This window comes from Macaca fascicularis, chromosome 7 (genome assembly GCF_037993035.2).
Source record: "Macaca fascicularis isolate 582-1 chromosome 7, T2T-MFA8v1.1".
Lineage (NCBI taxonomy): Eukaryota > Metazoa > Chordata > Mammalia > Primates > Cercopithecidae > Macaca > Macaca fascicularis.
In genome coordinates this window covers 106604072-106623115 of record NC_088381.1, presented here as the reverse complement: position 1 = coordinate 106623115, position 19044 = coordinate 106604072, and the positions used below count along the sequence as shown (strand labels likewise).

Here is a 19044-nt window from a genome sequence, read left to right as displayed (position 1 = left end):
TTGATTCCATACTTTGGCTATTGTGAATAATGCTACAATAAACATGGGATTGCAGATATCTCTGATACACTGATTTCCTTTCTTTTGGGTATGTACCTAGCAGTGGGATTGCTGGATCATATGGTAGTTCTGTTTTTAGTTTTGGAGGAACATCCATACCCTTCTGTGTTCCAATTTGGATGAACTTTGTTTATTTCTCTTGCCTAATTGCTCTTGTCAGAACTTCCAGCTTTATGTTGAATAAAAGTGGTCCAAGTGGGCATCCTTGTCTTATTTCAGTCCTTAGAGAAAATACCTTTAATTTTTGCCTTTTCAGTATGATATTAGCTGTGGGTTTGCCATATATGGCCTTTACTATTTTGAAGTATGTTCCTTCTAACCCATGTTGATGAGGGTTTTGATCTGAAAGGGCTGTTGAACTTTTTCAGATTTTTTTTGGCATCTTGTAAAACAATCATGGAGTTTGTATTCTGCATTCTGTTAATGTGGTGTGCCACATTCATTTATTTGCATGTGTTGAACTATTCTTGCATCCCTGGAATGAATCCCACTTGGGTCACGGTGAATGATCTTTTTAAAGTGTTGCTGAATTTGGTTTGCTTGTATTTTGTTGAGGATGTTTGCATTGATGTTTATCAGTGATTTTGTCCTGTAATTTTCTTTCTTTTGTTGAGTCCTTGTCTGGTTATCAGGGTATGCTGGATACCCCGATATCAGGGTAATGCTGGCCTCATAGAATGAATTTGGAAGTATCTCCTCCTCTTCAATTTTTTTTGGAAGAATTTAAGTACAATGATATTGGTTCTTCTTTAAGTGTTTGGTAAAATTCAGCAGTGAAGTCATCAGATCCTGGGCTTTTCTTTGATGGGACGATTACAATTGAAATCTTGTTACTCATTATTGATTTGATGACATTTGGTATTTCTTCATGGTTCAATCTTGGCAGGTTTTGTATGTCCAGGAATTTATCTGTTTCTTCTAGGTTTTCCAATTCATTAGTGTATAGTTGTTCATAATAGTCCCTAACAATCCTTTGTATTTCTGAAGCCTCAGTTGTTATGTCTCCTTTATTTGTCTCTGATTTTAATTATTTGAGTCCTTTCCCTTTTTTCTTAGTCTAGCTAAAGCTTTTTTATTTTGTTTATCTTTTCAGAAAACCCACTTTTCATTTCCTTGTCTTGGTGTTTGTGCTCAGCGGACCCATGGAACACACTTTCTACAGCATTCTGCCGGCATACAACCACTCTGATCTGGCATCTCCTGTGGCTGAGATAGAGATTAAAGTTTTCAGGGCTGGAGGTGGTATTCCCCTCACTGCTGCATTCTCTACCTGTCCTCAGGGATGTTACTCTCTTCACACACTCATGATCTTCCTGTTGGTTAGGGCAGAGACAGTTCTCTTGCCAGGGAACTTAAGATGATGGGCAAGCTGGTTGTCCACATAGATCCCACTTTTTCTAGTGTAGAAACTGTGAGTTGGGGAAAAATTTCTCACATGCTTGGTGCTAGGCAGAATGGAGGGAGGGGTGTTGTGGATATGGAACATTAATTTTCCTGTCCCCTGCTTGGAGTTTTTTCACTTCCCTGTGGCCCTGGGAATCTGTCTCATCTTCATATATGAGTTCTAGAATATTGCTGGTGATCATCTCAGCACTGCATATTTGTTTTCTGTTTTCTGTGGGAAAAAGTGAAGCCAGCTTGCTTCTCTGCTGCCATTTTGGAACTGGAAGTGCCCTGATGGGAGACTTTTAATTACTAATTCAATCTCCTTGTTTGTTATTGGTCTATTCAGATTTCTAATTGCTTTATTTTTCAGTCTTGTTAGGTTATATGTTTTTAAAAATTTATCGATTTCTTCTAGGTTTTTCAGTTTGTTGGCATATAGTTATTCAGAGTAGTTATGATCTTTGGATTTCTGTGCTGTCAGTTGTAATGTCTCCCTTTCATTTCTGACTTTATTTGAATCTTCTCTCATTTTTCTTAGTTTAGCTAAGGGTTTGTCAGTTTTGTATGGTTTATCAGAAAACCAACTATTAGTTTCATTAATCTCTTCTATTGTTTTTCTAGTTTCTATTTCATTTATTTCTGTTTATATCAGTTTGTTTTGGTAACTGTTGGGCAGGCTGCACAGTATGGTCTTCAGTCATATCTGTCATTTCTAGGTTACCATCTAGGGCAGGTGTCCCCAAACCCTGGCCATGGACCAGTACCAGTTCGTGGCCTGTTAGGAGCCAGGCCACACAGCAGGAGGTGAGCAGCAGGCAAGCAAGCATTATGGCCTTAGCTCTGCCTCCTGTCAGCAAGGCCATTAGTTCTCATGGGAGTGCCAACCCTATTGTGAACTGTGCATGGGAAGGATCTAGGTTACATGTTCCTTATAGGAATCTAACTAATGCCTGATGATCTGAGGTAAAAGTGTCATCCTTAAACCGTCCCCTCCATCTCCTGTCTGTAGGAAAATTGTCTTCTACAAAACTGGTCCCTGGTTCCAAAAAGGTTGGGGACCACTGATTTAGGGGGCCCATCTCGGGGTCTTCTAGCTATAATTTCAGCCCTTGCTCTCCACTTATGCCCCTCTCTAGTCTTTCTTCCTCCTGCAATATAAGGTTGTCCTGGAAAGTTGCTTTATTTTCAATTCACTGATGTTGTTTATCTTAGGATCATTAATTGGGAAGGCATTGGACTGAGGTGGTTCCAGTGTCCTGGGATCCTAGGTAAGCAAACCAAAACTTAACTCAGTGTAATTGGTCATATTCTAGGCCATTCAGAAACAGCCAACTAACTTCTCACCTGGAACTTCCTGCTGGGATGTACTCTTTGCCTTGCTTCTGCATTCACCCTGTGAAATCCTTTCCAGAGCAGCTTGTAGTCTGGTGCTGTACAATTCATGTATCGCTGTTTTCATAAATAAACTCTTCAATGTTTGAATGTGTCTAACTTTATCTTTTAACACATATATGAATGCAATTTAATGTACTTTGTTGTTGTAGACAAGCTCAGGGGCTACATGAAGAATAGCAGGTTACAGTAGGTATAACTGCTACTTAGTGTTCAGAGTAGGGTTCTTGTCCTAGCCTTTATCATACATAAAAATTCAAATGGAATAAATGGGGAAGAGAGACAAGGACTTGGAAGCATTATAGGTAGTTAGGGCAGCCAAGCACTTGGGAATGAAATCCAGATGGCACAGAATGGGCGTACACTTTTAGGTCACACTTCTTTTCCTGATATTGTCAATTAAGGAAATGCGTCAGTCATCTTACTGTATCATGCATATGAAGGCTTAGTCTACCTTCCACTTTGAGGTAGAGTGTTAAGGCATTTATGCAGATAATTTAGACCAAAAAGAACCCCCTCCACCCACCCATTTACTTGAATTGTCTAGATGTTGCGGGGAAATATGTATTTTAGATCATGAATTATGCGGATAATTTTTTTCAATCATCATTTTACTTTTTTCCCAAGTTTTTCACAAGTACAACTTCGGTGAACTATAAAGAGAAGAGATATGTGTGTCAGAGACTCAAATTTCTCTTAGCTTTATGTGTTATTATTCAGGCTGCCATGTAATTTCCTCTGAGGATGTCATGATTTGTATACACCCTGAATACATAGCAATTTGCTTGTTTTCATTGGCACTGTGTCTGATATTTGCTGTAATCTTTGGGAAACCTCTTTCATATTTGGGAAGATTACCAGTCTTCTAGAATAGATAATGTTTATTATGTTCTTTCTCATTTTTAATCTCACCTTTAAACTTTTTCTTTTATAGTAGTATCCCCTAGTGATAGAGGCACAATATCATAAAAGCCTAGACCAGTCTCCATTAGCCATGGAAATTAAGGGAAGGAATATTGTGGATAATATAAAGGAAACATACCCGGCTGAATCTCCATTTTGTGCACTTGTGTTATGAGCTATTTCGGGCTTTATAATGTTTCTAATACAATCATAAAGTCATTATGAGAACTCAGAAGAACACGGAAAATTGTCTCACTTTCTAATTCTTCCCTTTGCTTATGCAACTCCTCCTCCACAGTGTGAAGCTTTATTTTGCTTACACTGAGCTTTACCTTTGCCCTCGATTCTCTGATTGTTTAGTGTATATTGTTTGGAAAGGAGAAGATGGGAGGGTCTATTTTTATTTTAAATGCTTTTTTGTGTGTGTGTGTGTGTGTGTGTGTGTGTATGTGTGTGTGTGGTTAGATCTGGATATTTAAAGAGAAGGCAGATTTCTCAAGTTGTTTGCCCTTCCAGCTCCAAGTGAGCTGTACACATTCAACAAATGAAAAGCCAGGGAATACTTCTGGACCTTTCACACAAAATGAATACTCCTCCAGGAGATAACTAAGATTTGATTCTAATAAAGATTCAGTCATTTCCACTGAAGACTTAAAAAAACATACACACAAGAGAGAGGAACAGTAACCTCTGGACATTACTTTTTCAGTAACACATCTTTTTCATGTGTTTGGTAAATGTTCAGTTATCTCCTGTTATCTAGTGCCAGTTTTGCCGGTTGCCACTTGCTGAGACAGACACGCTAGAGGACGAGGGTGCCAGGCAGGACCTAGTCAGAACTATTTGCTCAGAAGTGATAGGGACAGTACCACTGAAAATAACACCAGGCCTTTGAAAAGAAAGTCAAGGTCAAATACCAAGAAATGACAGGATTCATATCAGGATGGCACAGGAAATACAGAGTCAGGTTGAGGCTGGGACCATCAGTGCTCCTAATTAGTCAAGTAGATGCTGACCAATATCCTTTTTTACAAGCTCCTCCCTGATCTCTGGCTTCTGCATACATCTCCAGCTTTTTTCTCTCTGGTTCCCAATTTGAATTCTGCTCTAGACCAGTGACTGTCATGCATATCCTCATAGAGGCTTGCTTGCTTTCACCACTAAGCCTTCATCCACACCGTCTCTTGCTCAGCAGTCTCTTTCCTCTGTCCCATCTTTGTCTGGCTATCTAGTCTAGTTCAGAGAAGAAGCACTTTGTTTACAGGGAGAGTCCAATGTGCTAAGGAGAAAGGCAGAGTTGATACCATTAGGAAAATTTAAAGGACATTGGAAAAAAGCCTTCAAGGAAGAACGGGTAACTACCTGCAACACTGTTGTGTAGGAACAAATGCATATACTTTTTCCTAATCTTAATCAACCACATAGTCAATCTACTTTTTAGGTTCCTGACAGAAACATTAACCTTGAGTTCCCTGCTGCTCAACTCTTTCCTAAAGCTCACTTAGGGAATAATATTCATAGAGGGACAGGCAATCTATCTATTTATCTTAATAAATGTTACCCCTGGATCAAGTCACATTATAGGAGAGCAGTGAATGACTTTAAGTGAATTATGCTCTGATGTCCTCCTCTTTATGCACCGTGTGAAGTTCCACCCTTTATGGAGCACTTATCTGTAAGTGGCTATATTTATTAAGGGGATGTTGTTAAATATGATCCATACTTGATGACCCAGCAATTTCACTTTTAGATATGTTACCAAGTGAAACTCCTGTGCATTTTTGGCAGGACTCATGTACACAATATTCACAGTACCACTATTCACAATAGCAAAAACCTCAAAATAATCCAAACATCCACCAAAGAGAGTAAATGAAGGAACTGCATTATAGTCACACAATGGAAGTTTATTAAGGAATCAAAACAAATGAATTATAGCAACATACAATATTATAAATGAATCTTAGAAATACAATATTAAGTGAGAGAATAAGTCCTAAAATCACATACAAAATGATACCCATTTTTATAAAGTTGCAAACAATTAAAATAGGAGAGAGTAAAATTTTAGGAGTACATATAAAATTATATATATATATATATATATATATATATATATATATATATATATATATAAAGAAACCCAAGGTAATGAGGAGCATGTGATACAGGATGATGGTTACTTTTCTTGGAGGAGTCTGGATTGGGCTGGGTTGGGAGCATAGAGGTGGTATAGGTTATTGTCAAGGTCCTAGCTCTGGTCATCTGTGGTAGATTCACAGATGCTTATTACATCATTAAAACTCATTCACTCACTCACTCACTAGAAGTGGAAAGAAAAGAACAACGTCCAGTCTAACTCATAAAATCCCCTTAATGAGTGCCCTTGGGGAGATTTCTTTAAAAAATCAGATTTGAGAAATTGGAGCTTCTCCTGAGAAATCACGGTTTTCTATTATATTAACTCTAAGAATTCTCTTTTTCCTTTGGCTGCTAGAAGCCTGAGTCAAATTTACAGGCCATCTTCAGTAAGTATATAGGGCTTATGGTGTACATTTCTATGTCTAATTTGAATCCTGATTTCATATTACCCTATCCTAGTTTCTTTTCGTTTCGATTTTTTAAAATCTACTTATTTAAAAAAAACCCCATTCTATTGTATGCATTTCTATGAGCCTCTATAAATTCCCTTTAACTAGGCAGAAGATATAAATGAATGAAAATAGATTTACCTGTTATTGAAAAGTATCCAGCATCTATTGCTTGAGAATGAGGGTGACATTTGGCGATTGGTTGTGATGTTATTCCATAGGTATTGTGTTTGTTGTGTTTTGCAGTTGGTAGGAAGGGGAAGTGAGCAAATTTGTTAAGATCAGTCTGGGGGAAATGTGCTGGATAGGTTCTACTCAAATACATGTTTTTTTAATAATAACTTTAAGTACTGTCTACCGCACTATGAGAGTCCTATAATCTAGATATTACTAAGTACTTATATTTTAAGTCAAGTGGAATAAATTAAATTCTAACTTCAGAAAATGGTGTGAAGTAATCAAGCCTTGACAAATTGGCAGAGATTGAAAAGTAGAATTGTTTCTTCCTCAAGCAGATATATAGTTACTGACAAAAGCCAGATCTCAGTTATTGGAAGTAACATTTCCTTGAGTCTGGATTGCTGGTCCATCGACAATAGCAATGTGAAATGTGACAATGCATTTGATTATCTGCAATGGATAACCTCCCATGTTGGAGGCGTAATCTAATCAGAAAACGGTATGGTTCAGGGCTGGTTTCCTTTCATGGTTCCTCCACAAATAGTATTTAACTGTCTAGACACAGAGCCACTTGATACAAAATTAAGAAAAGTAGCATTTCTTTCTCCTTAGACTATATTTAAAAAGTATTTTAGATTAAAGATTCTAATAGGAGATGCTGTGTTTGAATTCCTTGAGAAATTTATAAGTTTCTGGAAAAAATGTATCTGTAAAAATTTTCTAATGATCAGCTATAATCTAGTCACTGAATGTGACATCTTCAAAATTATTAGTTAATAAAATTTCTCTTTGGTATGTACTTATAACATTTTTTTATTTTGGAATCAAATACTTTAGCCGTTTCTTGAAATTCTCAGTATTTTGGCACGTGACCAAATTAATTAAATGGAATAATATTTCTAAAAAACAAGTGAAAGCACAATTTGTTTTTAAATGAGCCAAATAATTTTGGAAGATAATTTTTTCAAAAGTAATTTTATTTAGGAAAAATTATAAGTTTAGATGTCTGTCTTCATCACCAAGACATATCAGAAGCCCAATGCAGAAGAAAGCATTTCTCAAATTCAAGAATGTGTGAAACAAATTGCTGGCATTTCAAAGCACAGTTGACACAGATTCGTTAGTTTAGTTATGAACATGGTGCTAATTAGAGTGAAATCGACAAGTTCTGTCATTTAAGAGATCTAGCTGTGTTTCTTCATACTGCCATAGATAGCATCACACTTATCCATTAAGATAACAAGTATTTATTAAATACTTTTTATATGTGAAGCAAAGTGGCAGGTATTGTAGAGAATATGAAGATGAATAAAATATAATTCCTGCCCTTAAGGAGCATATGACTCATTGATAGGGATAAGACAAACATGAGAATACTGCAAGGATGCAATGGTATAAGAGAAGTATAAGGTGGAAGGACTCTTTCAGTTTTGCTCATCAAACAGGGTCTTTATGGATTGGACAAGCATATGTCCTGGTTTGTGTGGGATACCTCCAGTTTACGTCTATTGTCCTAGGATAACTATTAGTAGGCCCTCTTACACTCTTTAAAGCATTCCAGTTTGGAAGAAATATCACATGGTTATCCTATTTAGGGAGAAAACATTTAATATTGGCTTTGAAGATTGAATATAATTTCAACAAATGGAGTTCCATAGTATCAGGACACCAAAGATGAATTGGTCAGTTCATCCCGGAGATGGATAGACACCAGGGAAAACACCAAAGAAAAACCAGGGTTGTATTAAAGATGATTATTCATTTGCAGACAAAGTGAAGGAAGCAACACGCAAACACAGGGACATGAAATGCGTCATACCTGGAGAAGTGCAAGTAATCGATGCTAATGGATAATTGGTGAGAAATGAGCCTGAGGAAATTGTTCAAGGTTCTACAGGCCTTGAAGTAGTCACATATATGCTGTGTAACTGTGTGACTTTTTCTTCTAAGCAATAAAGATAGTAGTGGTGGGGTGTTATTGAAACACTTTAGATGGTGCTTTATTATTGGGATTTTAATTTAAAAATTTGGTGGCAGCATGAACTGATAGATTGGAAGGGTACAAGCTTGGAGACATTATGACCAGTTAAAAGACCATCACAATAGTCATGATAAGAAAAAATCAAGGTCTGAACTAAGATAGTGACGATAGGAATGAAACTACATATCAAGGGATAAGACAGAAAATGTATTTCAAAAATAGTGTCATTTAGCTTTTGAGCTACATATAATTCTGCTTTTAAAAATAATTTAAACAAAACTTCATGAATTATACAAACTTAACTTGGTTTTCATGACCTTAGAAAAATAAACTCTCTTTTTACTGACCAGAATGGAATTCATCTTGCCATGTCAATGACGTTAGGAACTTTGTAATTCAATGCCTTGTTCTTCATTACCAAGCATGGCAAACAGAATACATTATAATCTCAGATGAACTCCTTAGTTAACATATGTCTGTCTATCTATACATGGAAAATGAAATGTAATATAAAATTATGATAGTATATGTATAATTTAGAGTGAAAAGCACTGAGACATTTGCAATGAAAGCAGGAGTTTTAGTGAACTACTTGGACAGTAGCCTCAGTTCTACTGTTTATTCTGTTTACAGCCATAGCCTAAGAGTACAGGCTAATAAAGGGAAATGTACCTTTGAACAAAGCAGACTCTGATGGGACAGGCCTTAGGGGTTTGTCTATTTCTTCTGCCTCCCACCTGATAAATAATCTTGTATAGTGCCTGGACAGAAGGAAAGAGTGAAATTGTATTTCCTTAACTACATAGAGGCCATAAAGTTTGGGATATGTTCTTTAGGTTGATCCTAAAGCTGCAATATTCTTTGAGCCCTGGATGACTCATAAAAGTGCACTGTAATCTTAGATTTGCACTCTCCTGGTCTGCCTTTAACCAAATGGCTTGATTGCTTTTTAAATTGCTTTTTCATGACCAGAGTACAACTAAGTAGCCATTTTCTTCTTTGTAGAATCTCAAAGAAATAGGCCATATCTATATGTGTAGCAAACGAATTACAGAATTGAAGCAATTACTGAATAATTGAAGAGAACAGACTATTGTTCTGAAATATGTGAATATTTGAGGAAAGCAAGGCCCTGTTCTGCTGATTTATGTTGTCTAAGTGATTCCTGTTAATCTCTCATTTTGCTTGTTATGCACAGCTAAATGTCTGCTCGATGGCTTAATTTAGTCTTGCTTTCAAATCTCATTCAATGCTTTCCGACGATCTTTACTTTCTTGTGAGATATAGATCCTTACAAATCGAAGATGCTATGATTTTTTTCCCAATGATCTTAGACTCCATCTAACCCTGTTATTGGATTCTTCCTCAACCTACCCCTCACTTTAATTTTTCAGATATCCCAAGAATTAACTTAATATTTCACACTTATCTAATTCAAGTAATAAATAATATTAAATGGAAAAAAACCCATTGAAGGAAATAAAAGCACAGAAAGTAGGAAAATGTATGTTCTTTATTGAGTACCTGTTATATGGATGGCTTTTTACATGAATTATCCAAAATAATCTCCATAGTGACTCTAGAAAATAGGTATCACTATCACCATAATATATAATGAAATAACAGAGACTCCAGAATAGGGATTGGATCTAGGATTACTATGTGTTGGTACTCTGTACTACCAAACACCAGGCTCTACCCCAAGCAGGCTTTTGAACCTATTAGAGGTAATGGAGTTGATTTGAACAAGTAGATTGTGGAACTGGTCTCACCTAATCATCTTCTTGAAAGTTTTCATTTTGTTATCATTCCCTGTATTCCAGTATATCCCCAACAGAAGCAGAATAACCCTTCAGTTTTGCAGTGGGCAAATGTGGAAAGATTGGCATTTTGTGGAATGCCACTTGAGAAATGTTTGTCTAGCAGAATGGGTATGCAAAGAAACACTGGTTTTTCTTATTCCAAAAAAGAAAATAAGTAGAAATCACCTCAGGTCTCTCTGACTACTCCTTCCTTTCTTCATAAAACAGGATGTCTCATGTGTTGGATTGTCACTAGGAGTCTAATAATTGTTCACATAGAAATTGCCCTATAAATCACCAACATGCTATTGAGCTCTTTGAGGTAATTTAAAAATTAAATCCAGTCAGAAGCGCACTAATATATTAACATTTTTTCTCTATTGTGTCTCAGAGTCAGATTAATTATCAATTCAGCACTGAAAAAGACATCGGGAAGTTGCCTAAATAAATAGTTGGTTGTTTTTTATTTCATGATAGATACACAAACGTTTTGGAAGAAGCTTAGCTAATACACAGGACCATGAATATTAGTTTTAGAAAGAAATAGGTAGCACCAATTTTTTTTTTTTTTTTTTTTTTTGAGACGGAGTCTTGCTCTGCTGCCCAAGCTGGGGTGCAGTGGCGCGATCTCGGCTCACTGCAAGCTCCGCCTCCCAGGTTCACGCCATTCTCCTGCTTCAGCCTCCCAAGTAGCTGGGACTACGGGCGCCAGCCACCACGCCCGGCTAATGTTTTGCATTTTTTAGTAGAGACGGGGTTTCACTGTGTTAGCCAGGATGGTCTCGATCTCCTGACCTCATGATCTGCCCGCCTCAGCCTCCCAAAGTGCTGGGATTACAGGCGTGAGCCACCGCGCCCTGCCGGTAGCACCAATTCTTAAACATGGCCAGAATCTTGGCTTTAAAACATATTGATTTTGGTCAGATTGAAGAGAGTTGATTAGACCATATATCAAGTTTATACTAAGCTTTATTTTTATTTGTATTTATTTATTTTTATTATACTTTAAGTTCTAGGGTACATGTGCACAACGTGCAGGTTTGTTACATATGTATACATGTGACATGTTGGTGTACTGTACCCATTAACTCGTCATTTACATTAGGTATATCTCCCAATGCTATCCCTCCCCGCTCCCCCAACTCCTTGACAGGCCCTGGTGTGTGATGTTCCCCAGCCTGTGTCCAAGTGTTCTCATTGTTCAATTCCCACCTATGAGTGAGAACACGCGATGTTTGGTTTTCTGTCCTTGTGATAGTTTGCTCAGAATGATGATTTCCAGCTTCATCCATGTCCCTACAAAGGACATAAACTCATTCTTTTTTATGGCTGCATAGTATTCCATGGTGATTATGTGCCACATTTTCTTAATCCAGTCTATGATTAATGGACATTTGGGTTAGTTCCAAGTCTTTGCTATTGTGAATAGTGCCGCAATAAACATGTGTGCATGTGTCTTTTTATAGAAACATGATTTATAATCCTTTGGGTATATATCCAGTAATGGGATGGCTGGGTCAAATGGTATTTCTAGTTCTAGATCCTTGAGGAATCGCCACACTGTCTTCCACAATGGTTGAACTAGTTTACAGTCCCACCAACAGTGTAAAAGTGTTCCTGTTTCTCCACATTCTCTCCAGCACCTGTTGTTTCCTGACTTTTTAATGACTGCCATTCTAACTGGTGTGAGATGGTATCTTATTGTGGTTTTGATTTGCATTTCTCTGATGGCCAGTGATGATGAGCATTTTTTCATGTGTCTGTTGGCTGCATAAATGTCTTCTTTTGAGAAGTGTCTGTCCATACCTTTGCCCACTTTTTGATGGGACTCTTTGATTTTTTTCTTGTAAATTTGTTTAAGTTCTTTGTAGATTCTGGATATTAGCCCTTTGTCAGATGGGTAGAGGGTAAAAATTTTCTCCCTTTCTGTAGGTTGCTTGTTCACTCTGATGGTGGTTTCTTTTGCTGTGTAGAAGCTCTATAGCTTAATTAGATCCCATTTTTCTATTTTTGCTTTTGGTTCCATTTCTTTTGGTGTTTTAGACATGAAGTCCTTGCCCATGCCTATGTCCTGAATGGTATTGCCTAGGTTTTCTTCTAGGGTTTTTATGGTTTTAGGTCTAACATTTAAGTCTCTAATCCATCTTGAATTAATTTTTGTATAAGGTGTAAGCAATGGATCCAGTTTCAGCTTTCTACATATGGCTAGCCGGTTTTCCCAGCACCATTTATTAAATATGGAATCCTTTCCCCATTTCTTGTTTTTGTCAGGTTTGTCAAAGATCAGATGGCTGTAGATGTGTGGTATTATTTCTGAGGGCTCTGTTCTGTTCCATTGATCTATATCTCTGTTTTGGTACCAGTACCATGCTGTTTTGGTTACGGTAGCCTTGTAGTATAGTTTGAAGTCAGGTAGCATGACGCCTCCAGCTTTGTTCTTTTGGCTTAGGATTGCCTTGGCAATACGGGTTCTTTTTTGGTTCCATACGAACTGTAAAGTAGTTTTTTCCAATTCTGTGAAGAAAGTCATTGGTAGCTTAACGGGGATGGCATTGAAGCTATAAATTACCTTGGGCAGTATGGCCATTTTCACGATATTGATTCTTCCTATCCATAAGCATGGAATGTTCTTCCATTTGTTTGTGTCCTCTTTTATTTCATTGAACAGTGGTTTGTAGTTCTCCTTAAAGAGGTCCTTCACATCCCTTGTAAGTTGTATTCCTAGGTATTTTATTCTCTTTGAAGCACTTGTTAATGGAAGTTCATTCATGATTTGGCTGTCTGTCTGTTATTGGTATATAAGAATGCTTGTGATTTTTGCACATTGATTTTGTATCCTGAGACTTTGCTGAAGTTGCTTATCAGCTTAAGGAGATTTTGGGCTGAGATGATGGGGTTTTCTACATATACAATCATGTCATCTGCAAACAGGGATAATTTGACTTCCTCTTTTCCTGATTGAATACTCTTTATTTCTTTCTCTTGCCTGATTGCCCTGGCCAGAACTTCCAACTGTGTGTTGAACAGGAGTGGTGAGAAAGGGCATCCCTGTCTTGTGCCAGTTTTAAAAGGGCATGCTTCCAGTTTTTGCCCATTCAGTATGATTTTGGCTGTGGGTTTGTCATAAATAGCTCTTATTATTTTGAGATACATCCCATCAATACCTAGTTTATTGAGAGTTTTTAGCATGAAGTACTGTTGAATTTTGTCGAAGGCCTTTTCTATATCTGTTGAGATAATCATGTGGTTTTTGTCTTTGGTTCTGTTTATATGATGGATTATGTTTATTGATTTGTGTATGTTGAACCAGCCTTGCATCCCAGGGATGAAGCCCACTTGATCATGGTGGATAAGCTTTTGGAGGTGCTGCTGAATTCAGTTTGCTACTATTTTATTGAGGATTTTTGCATCAATGTTCATCAGGGATATTGGTCTAAAATTCTCTTTTTGTGTTATGTCTCTGTCAGGCTTTGGTAACAGGGTGAAACTGGCCTCACAAAATGAGTTAGGGAGGATTCCCTCTTTTTCTGTGGATTGGAATAGTTTCAGAAAGAATGGTATCAGTTCCTCTTTGTACCTCTGGTAGAATTCAGCTGTGAATCCGTCTGGTCCTGGACTTTTTTCATTGGTAGGCTATTAATTATTGCCTCAATTTCAGTGCCTGTTTTTGGTCTACTCAAAGATTCAACTTGTTCCTGGTTTAGTCTTGGAAGGGTGTAGGTATCCAGGAATTTATCCATTTCTTCTTGATTTTCTAATTTATTTGCATAGAGGTGTTTATAGTATTCTCTGATGGTAGTGTGTATTTCTGTGTGGTCAGTGGTGACATCCCATTTATCATTTTTTATTGCATCTATTTGATTCTTCTCTCTTTTCTTCTTTATTAGTCTTGCTAGTGGTCTATCAATTTTGTTTTTCTTTTCAAAAAACCAGCTCCTGGATTCATCAATTTTTTTAAGGGTTTTTTTTTGTGTCTCTGTCTCCTTCAGTTCTGCTCTGATCTTAGTTATTTCTTGCCTTATGCTAGCTTTTGAATGTGTTTGCTCTTGCTTTTCTAGTTCTTTTAATTGTGATGTTAGGGTGTCGATTTTAGATCTCTCCTGCTTTCTCTTGTGGGCATTTAGTGCCTTAAATTTCCCTCTACCCACTGCTTTAAATGTGTCCCAGAAATTCTGGTATGTTGTATCTTTGTTCTCATTGGTTTCAAAGAACATCTTTATTTCTGCCTTCAATTCGTTATGTACCCAGTAGTCATGCAGGAGTAGGTTGTTCAGTTTCCATGTAGTTGAGCAGTTTTGAGTGAGTTTCTTAATCCTGAGTTCTAGTTTGATTGCACTGTGGTCTGAGAGACAGTTCATTATAATTTCTGTTCTTTTACATTTGCTGAGGAGTGCTTTACATCCAACTATGTGGTCAGTTTTGGAATAAGTGCGATGTGGTGCTGAGAAGAATGTATATTCTGTTGATTTGGGGTGGAGAGTTTTGTAGATGTCTGTTAGGTCTGCTTGGTGTAGAGCTAGTTCAATTCCTGGATATCCTTGTTAACTTTTTTTCTCATTGATCTGTCTAATGTTGACAGCGGGGTGTTAAAGTCTCCCATTATTATTGTGTGGGAGTCTAACTATCTTTGTAGGTCTCTAAAGACTTGCTTTATGAATCTGGGTGCTCCTGTATTGGGTGCATATATATTTAGGATAATTATCTTGTTGAATTGATCCCTTTATCATTATGTAATGGCCTTCTTTGTCTCTTTTGATCTTTGTTGGTTTAAAGTGTGTTTTATCAGTGACTAGGATTGCAACCCCTGGTTTTTTTTGTTTTTCATTTGCTTGGTAGATCTTCCTCCATACTTTTATTTTGAGCCTATGTGTGTCTCTGCATGTGAGATGGGTCTCCTGAATACAGCCAACTGGTGGGTCTTGACTCTTTATCCAATTTGCCAGTCTGTGTCTTTTAATTGGGACATTTAGCCCATTTACATTTAAGGTTAATATTATTATGTGTGAATTTTATTCTGTCATTATGATGTTAGCTGGTTATTTTGCTCTTTAGTTGATGCAGTTTCTTCCTAGCATCAATGGTCTTTACAATTTGGCGTGTTTTTGCAGTGGCTGGTACTGGTTGTTCCTTTCCATGTTTAGTGCTTCCTTCAGGAGCTCTTGTAAGGCAGGGCTGGTGGTGCCAAAATCTCTCAGCATTTGCTTGTCTGTAAAGGATTTTATTTCTCCTTCACTTATGAAGCTTAGTTTGGCTGGATATGAAATTCTGGGTTGAAAATTCTTTTCTTTAAGAATGTCAAATTTTGGCCCCCACTTTCTTCTTGCTTGTAGAGGTCCTGCTGAGAGATCCACTGTTAGTCTGATAGGCTTCCCTTTGTGGGTAACCCGGCCTTTCTCTCTGGTTGCCCTTAACATTTTTTTCCTTAATTTCAACTTTGGTGAATCTAACAATTATGTGTCTTGGAGTTGCTCTTCTCGAGGAGTATGTTTGTGGCATTCTCTGTATTTTCTGAATTTGAATATTGGCCTGCCTTTCTAGATTGGGGAAGTTCTCCTGGATAATATCCTGAAAAGTGTTTTCCAACTTGGTTTCATTCTCCCAGTCAATTTCAGGTACACCAATCAGATATAGATTTGGTCTTTTCACATAGTCCCATATTTCTTGGAGGCTTTGTTTGTTTCTTTTTACTCTTTTTTCTCTAAACTTCTCGCTTCATTTCATTCATTTGATCTTCAATCACTGATACCCTTTCTTCCACTTGATTGAATTGGCTACTGAAGCTTGTGCATGTGTCACGTAGTTCTCGTGCCATGGTTTTCAGCTCCGTCAGGTCATTTAAGGTCTTCTCTACTCTGTTTATTCTAGTTAGCCATTCATCTAATCTTTTTTCAAGGATTTTAGCTTCTTTGTGATGGGTTCAAATATCCTCCCTTAGCTCAGAGAAGTTTGTTATTACCATTCGTCTGAAGCCTTCTTCTCTCAACTTGTCAAAATCATTCTCCATCCAGCTTTGTTCTATTGCTGGCAAGGAGCTGCATTCCTTTGGAGGAGAAGAGGCGCTGTGATTTTTAGAATTTTCAGCTTTTCTGCTCTGGTTTCTCCCCATCTTTGTGTTTTTATCTACCTTTGGTCTTTGATGATGGTGACGTACAGATGGGATTTTGGTGTGTATGTCCTTTCTGTTTGTTAGTTTTCCTTCTAGCAGTCAGGACTGTCACCTGCAGGTCTGTTGGAGTTTGCTGGAGGTCCACTCCCGACCCTGTTTGCCTGGGTATCACCGGTGGAGGCTGCAGAACAGCAAATATTGCAGAACGCCAAATGTTGCTGCTTGATCCTTCCTCTGGAAGCTTAGTCTCAGAGAGGCACCAAGCTGTATGTGGTGTCAGTCGGCACCTACTGAGAGGTGTCTCCCAGTTAGGCTACTCAGGGGTCAGGGACCCACTTGAAGAGGCAGTCTGTCTGTTTTCAAATCTCAAACTCTGTGCTGGGAGAACCACTACTCTCTTCAAAGCTGTCAGACAGGGATGTTTAAGTCTGCAGAAGTTTCTGCTGCCTTTTGTTCAGCTATGCCCTGCCCCTAAAGGTGGAGTCTACAGAGGCAGGCAGGCCTCCTTGAGCTGCAGTGGGGTCCACCCAGTTCGAGCTTCCTGGTGGCTTTTTTTACCTACTCAACCCTCAGCAATGGTAGATGCCCCTCCCCCAGCCTCACTGCTGCCTTGCGGTTTGATCTCAGACTGCTGTGCTAGCAGTGAGCGATGTTGCATGGGCATGGGACCCTCTGAGCCAGGCACGGGATATAATCTCCTGGTGTGCCGTTTGCTAAGACCATTGGAATAGCGCAGTATTAGGGTGGGAGTGTCCCGATTTTCCAGGTACCATCTGTCATGGTTTCCCTTGGTTAGGAAAGGGAATTCCCTGACCCCTTGCACTTCCCAGGTGAGGCAATGCCCTGCCCTGCTTCAGCTCGCACTCCATGGGCTGCACCCGCTAACCGACAAGCCCCAGTGAGTTGAACCTGGTAGCTCAGTTGGAAATGCAGAAATCACCTGTCTTCTGTGTCGCTCATGCTGGGAGCTGTAGACTGGAGCTCTTCCTATTCAGCCATCTTGGAACCTCTCTTAAGCTTTATTTTTAAGTATTTACTGAGTAGATTAACATTATAGAAGAGGAAACATATTGGGTATAAATAACACAGTGGAATTTGGAAGATGCTTGCCTTGGTGTATACATACATGATGTAGCCCAGCTATTTAAATCTTGTCCTGAACCTCAGTAGTTCTTGGGTCCATCTCAAATATTAGTTATTTTGACCTGGGTACTTTTTCTACAAAATAAATATGAGCGAAGTCAGCTCATCTCTGCTGGCAGTCTTTCCAGATGGAGTAGCCCTTGATTTACTATAGGTTTGAAAGTTACATATGATATTTATACCCTACATTAGCAAAATTCATTCGTTTTCTTGCATAATCTGCAGGATAGAGTTCTTGTACAATTAAAATAATTTAGACTTGAAAGTCTTTGCAACATATGTATTAAGCATAAGGGAGGAAAAGAGCTGAAGATATTTGAAGATGGTCATGAAAAGTAAGGAGGCCACAGGTGTGAATTACTGAAGAGGAAGCTGTTATTACCATGGCTAGGAGTACAAGGTTAAAGCTAGGGTGAGCCAAAAGAGCCACCTTCAATTTCTATTCTGTAGGTTTTACATTATACTCTTCTTAGTCTAAAGAAGGTCTCAAGGAATAATAATAGCAAATATTACTGTGTGCTATGTGCCAAGCGTCTTTCATGGAAACCATTCCCCACTTCACAGATCAAGATACTGAGGCATAGAAAGGTGAAATAAGCTATCAGAGATCACACAAATTAGTGGATTCACAATTAGAATTTAGGCTATTGATTCTATATCTTGTATTAGTAACCTCTACATTTTGATTATGAAGAAGCATTTTCATGTTAGCTTCTCTTCTCAGTGCTCCTTACATGAGGGTTATCCTGTTAACAACTTCTTATCATTTCTGTCTTAAATCTTTAATTTTAGTTTTACTGTAATATCCTTTTCTGCTTGTTTACCAGCTCACTTCCTTTTTCTTATTTGGTGACCATCAGGGAGAAGCTGTGGCTTTTCTTGGTCATAGGAGGGAGTGTGATCTGACACCAGAGGACTTCATATAACATTGCAGCATTAACATCTTCACTGGCAGGTTCATGGATTTTCCCCCTCCTGAATGGTAATGTATCTTCTTATCTGAATCAAGGATGCAGATATAATCTTACATAATCCTGTTTCTTTAGCTTTGTTCCCTATTTGGATTATCAAGGTTTAAATTTTATTATGGGAATGCAGTAAAAAAACTTACAAAGTCTTTGGAATTGTACAGCTTCTGGAAAAAACATAATATATGCCTTAAGATTGACTTCTTTAGCACACTGATAATCGAGACAGATGCTGGTTCTGTCCAAGGGCAGAGGCTGCCCCCCGAATATACTTTTGATCAAGACCTAAAATATTTCACATAGCCCACCCACACTCTGAGGAATGCAGACCGATTATTCAAAATTTAGATGCTAGGAAAAAGGAAATAACACTCGGAAGCTTCTAATGAGAATGTGTACAGTGATCCATCTGTAAATAAGGCTTGTGTACTGTATAATCGTTTGGATTTGGAAGGAAAAGAAGGATTATTTACAGGCCTTTCTTGCAGATGGTGCATGGCCCTCATGGGGAAATATTTGCATGCTACTCAGG

The 19044-nt window shown here is 38.1% G+C and overlaps 1 long non-coding RNA gene across 1 annotated transcript in view; it reads left to right on the top strand.

Moving 5' to 3' along the window:
• LOC135971660 (uncharacterized) overlaps window positions 1-19044 on the top strand; it is a 517266-nt gene that overhangs the window by 144086 nt on the left and 354136 nt on the right. The window contains exon 2 of the long non-coding RNA XR_010587910.2: window positions 18405-18526. This is a non-coding gene — a long non-coding RNA (uncharacterized lncRNA). The remainder of the gene's footprint in view (window positions 1-18404; window positions 18527-19044) is intronic.